The 5,022-nt window shown below is 37.3% G+C and overlaps 1 pseudogene; it reads right to left on the minus strand.

The window, feature by feature from the left end:
* Positions 1–207: 207 nt before the first annotated feature.
* Positions 208–4,774, minus strand: LOC148126162 (large ribosomal subunit protein uL2 pseudogene; annotated as a pseudogene).
* Between the last annotated feature and the right edge of the window lie 248 nt (positions 4,775–5,022).

Raw genomic sequence — 5,022 nt, forward strand, 5'->3', positions numbered from 1 at the left:
TTCTAACTCCTTCAGAGATTCCTTCCAACTATCTTTCTTCTAGAAGAAGGTGTTTTTTATATAAAAAAAGAAGTTTAAAAGAGGTGTTTTTCAGTGTCCCTGACCTAACTTCTGTGTGGCCAGCAGAATGTGTAAATGGGTATATGTTGGCCTAGTCAACTAAAATTACCCATTATTTATAACTTCTTCTGTTTAGCATGTTGGCCTTCATTCCATCTGTGCTAACTGATAGTTCAGACCCTTCTTGGTGAAGTTTCCATTATGCTTTACACATTTCTTGTAAGGAGAGTGAGAATCTGTTGAAGGGGTGCTCTTAAGCACCTCAAGGAGGGATTTGCACTAATGAATATCAGCTGAAAACACTGAGTTTCTTGAAAGACATTCTGCTACAGCAAGACTCTTAATTCTGAACTTGAGAAGGAAGAGTGCCATCTACTGAATCATCAACTCAACTCCTTTGGCTCATACTTTTATTTATCTTTTACTAAACTTTGAACCAAACTGTACACTTTTAAATGTAAGAAAAGCCAACTTCTGTATCTTTGAGTTGTTGTTTTTTTAATGACAAAATAGAGATGACAGGGAACAGGGGCAGAACAATGCTCTCAATTCAGTTAGAGATGGGAAAAAATCATCCTTTCTCTGATTCATCTCATGTTTACTTTGCCCATCATTGTCCCTTTATGATGCATCACAATAATTGACATATTTATTTTCTTTTTTAAAATAAATAGGTGTACATGAACATTCACTCTTAACAAAGGATCCCTGCCCCCCAAATGCTCAATATCAACTATTCTGCCATGCCAAAAAAGTGATTTTTTTTAAAAAAAATACGTGTATTAACTTTATGCATCAAGAACGGCATCAAAAGATTTGGGAAATATGAATGCCTATTTATAATGAGATTATTTGCATTTGATTACTGTATTTACCAGACTATAAGCTGCTACTTTTTTCCCACGCTTTGATCCCTTCGGCTTGTACAACAATGCAGCTTATCTATAGATTTTTCTTTGCTAACTGCCATCGGGGGCACAAAAACGTGACAGACGCAAGAGGCCAATGCAAAGAAGAAGATGCTACCAGTAGTTTTTGGCACACTCGACGACGCAAGTAGCACGACACGCATGAACGCAAACTATTTTTCACACCCTCATCATGGAAAGTACATGAAGAAAAGCATATGATGCAGCTTTTAAGTTGAAAGCGATTGATCTGTCTATCCAGGAAGGAAATATAGCTGCTGCACATAAGCTTGGTGTTAATGAATCAATGGTGAGACATTGGAGACATCTGGCCGCATGCGAAGAGCATTCTTCTCTTTCTGTGTAAATATCTCATTTCACAACGTATATATGTGCGGCTTATAGTCTGGTGCAGCTAATATATGTAAAAATATTTTTTTCTTTTAAAATTTAGTGGGTGCGGCTTATATTCTGATGCGCTCTATAGTCCAGTAAATACAGTACTATCTCATCAAAGGAGCATAATGTTGTTTCTGCATATATATGTCAGACCTTCGTTAAGGTAGTCTAGACTAGAAATGGTTAATAATTCAAGAGCTCTAATTAATAGACTTTATCAGAAGAAGTTTGTATTGCAGGTATTCCACCAAGTGCTCTGCTTTCAAATGAAACATCTACACATAGGCAATTAAGCAGAAAACTCTCGTCTGCTCCTGTTGATTTTTTCCATGCCAAAGATTGTCCTTTTTTCCATTTTCTTTTGATGAAGTGTGATAGTTCACGGTCTCTTTCCTATTGGTGAGAAAGGATTTTAATTTGAGATTGTTCATCATTAAAAACACAGAAGAGAAACAGACAATAGGCTCTTATTTTTCTTCTCCAAAACATACAAGGGTATTTTCATATTTGTTTTTTAAAAAATTGAAAAGCAATTGCTAGAAGCAATAATTCAACTATACATTCCTGGGAAAGAAAATATGGGAATCACACTATATCCTGGCCTAACATGTGCAAGCAGAGAAAGGAATGGAGACACCCGTATTATTCCACCCTTAGCACACACACACACAATCCTTAATATTAATTTTGACCCCAACCACTATAGGGGCTCTGGGGCCATGAAAAGAAAATCAAGTTAAAAAGTTCCTCAAAATTGAACTGCATCTATCAAAATTGCTTTGCTTCCATTTCCTAAAAGATATTATGGCTCTCTGGCAAAATCTGAATCTTTCAGTTGTTTTATGAAGAATGATGGTAGCTGGTCCTTTCTGTTTACTAACAATCATCTTGAATACCAAACTGTCACTTGACAGAATAACCAGAATGTACAAGCAGAAAAATCAATAAAGGAGGATCTCCAGATGGTCCACTGAAGCTCAGAAGACACTGGTTTACCAGTCACAGTGCCAATCACTGATCAAAAAATGTAAAGCTAGCTAACCATGAACAGAAACAATGTCAAGACAGATGCACTGTTGCTTTGCATGAGAGATTTTTGTGTGTGCGTGTGTATCAATTTCCTGCAGTTTAAATTCTGTAATGTATGTTTTTAACAGCAGATGGTAGAGAGAAAAAGAATGAAGGAAGAAAGGGAGGGAGCAGTAGATGAATGGGGGAAAAAAAGAGAGGAGAAAATAGGTAGCCGGCAGTGTTTACGTGTTTGTTTTCTTCTTGCCTCTCCAACCTTCATTCTATCATTAAACTTTGGATATTCTAAATGTACATTTGTCCCTTAACGTAACATTTTACTTGTTCGCATATAAATGACATTCATGTCAACATTCTGAAATCATTACTTGCAAGTTAGCATTTTATTGCTAATGCATTCTGCCACCCTTACCTTCTAGTTTTACAGTACTCTAATTATAGCCCCTAGGCCTTTCTATGGTCTTCTGCCTCTTCAAATGGAATTCAGTTCCAACTGAGTTCTACCCATTAAAACCCCCTGCTGAGTTATTGATTATTAAGGTAATGCACTTTTACTGCAGTATCTTAAACATGGAAATAGAATAATGAATGGCTTATAATAGGACACTGTGCTACCAGCTTGCCCTCACACACCTCATCATCTTTTCCCAAGAGATATTGTCTAGATTATTTTTTACCAAGTTCTAAATGTAAAAAGTGTTTTTAGTTCATCAGTTCAGATAGATCGTGGATGCAGTCATAAGTACAGTGCTGTGCAAGAGAAGAGGAAAATAAAAAGAAACTCTTGAAAATTCAATAGATTTTTTTTTAAGCTAAAGATCTCCGCAGTTCTCCACTATTTAATAATAATAATAAAAAAATAGTGACCTTGGTGTTCATAAAATACTTAATGATATCTCATCGATATAGATGAGAATAAAAGTAATCAGGAGCTAAAGGTTTTTTATTAGATAGAAAGGGGGAAATAGCTCAAGGTTAATGCCGCTATATATATTTGCTATTTGGCTATACAAAAGCCTACGGAAAGGGAATGTATGGTACAAGGACTGCTGTGAATGCTTCACTAACAGCAAATACTTTGTTGTTGACCCTGCAAGACATCAAGAAATTTTCTTTTTATATGCTTTTTTCATTTATGCAGACCCCAGAACAGCAGGTCCTGATAATCCAGCTACCATGGGACAATAATCGCTACCAAGTGAGTCCTGACCAATTTTGTATTTCTTCAGTGCAAGTTCATAGCTATAGAAAAATATATATATAGAGAGAGAGAAAGAGAGTCAGGAACCACTGGGAACAGAAAGAAAGCTCTGGAACTAGATAAGAAGCAGTTCTATTTAGGGCATTAATGTCTTCAAAGCCATGAGAGATATAAAAGTAGCCCTCAAATTGCAATTTGTTTAGTGACTATTTTTAACGTTTCAACCGCATTGAAAAAAACTGACATACAACAGGACCTCACACTTATGACCATTGCAGCATCCCTAAGACACATGATCCAAATTCAGGCATTTGGCAACTGGCATGTATTTGTGATGGTTGCAGGGTCCCAGGGTCATGTGATCACTATTTGAGACCTTCCCAGCCAGTGACAGGTGGAATCAATGGGAGAAACTGGATTCACTTAACAACCATGTGAATCATTTAGCAACTGCTTAACAACCTTAACAAAAAAAGATCATCAAATTGGACATGATTCACTCAACAACCAGCATGCTTAGTAACAGAAATTCTGGTCCAATTGTGATAGTAAGTAGAGGATTACCTGTGTTGACTGCTCAGTGTCACATCTGACAAGGCAATGATGGAAAGAGGACATAGCTCCATTATTTATATATTCAATACGACCACCACCAGCAACAATACCAACAACTGCTCGATTTGCAGAAGAGATCACCTTCTTAGATCCAGAAGGCAGCTTCACCCTGGTCTTCTTTGTTTCAGGATTGTGGAAAATAACAGTGGCATAGTTTCCAGAAGCCCGAGCTAGTTTTCCACGATCTCTTCAAGACAGCAGACAATGCTCTTCTGGCATTGTTCCAACAGGCAGGACATTGCCAATGTTGAGCTGAGCTTTCTTGCCACAATAAACGAACTGCCCTGTATGAATCCCTTCAGCTGCAATGAACAGTTCTGTTCATTTTTTAAACCTATATGGATCACGGAAAACAACTTTGGCAAGAGGAGCTCCTTGGCCAGGATCATGAATGATGTCCTTTACAATGCCCTTGATGTAGCCATGTCTTTCAGCAAAATCAATAGCCCTCAGCTTTGCTGCACCCTTTCTGTGTTTCACATGGGCCCTGAAAACAGAACCTGCACCTTTTCTTTGACTCATATTACACGGCCCATTGTACACTCTGCCGGAGCCTGCCCCAGGAAATATTGAAAGGACTCATTATTTTTCTTCCAAGTTTTTTCAATGGGGATTGAAAAGAACTGCTTTTTTGTAACATCAAGATCAATATTTGTGTTTCCCATCTTAAAAAGGCAGTTCAGTATATCACCAACTTCAACAAACTCATTGCTAAAAGTTAGCAACATAGTAAAAAGCAGCTCAGGGATTCAAGGACCATAAATGACTTGGGATTGTGAGTTCCCGGCATCTGTTTTATTTCAATATATA

The sequence above is a fragment of the Pseudonaja textilis genome, chromosome 3 (assembly GCF_049901715.1).
Source record: "Pseudonaja textilis isolate UNSWEBS1 chromosome 3, rPseTex1.2, whole genome shotgun sequence".
NCBI lineage: Eukaryota > Metazoa > Chordata > Lepidosauria > Squamata > Elapidae > Pseudonaja > Pseudonaja textilis.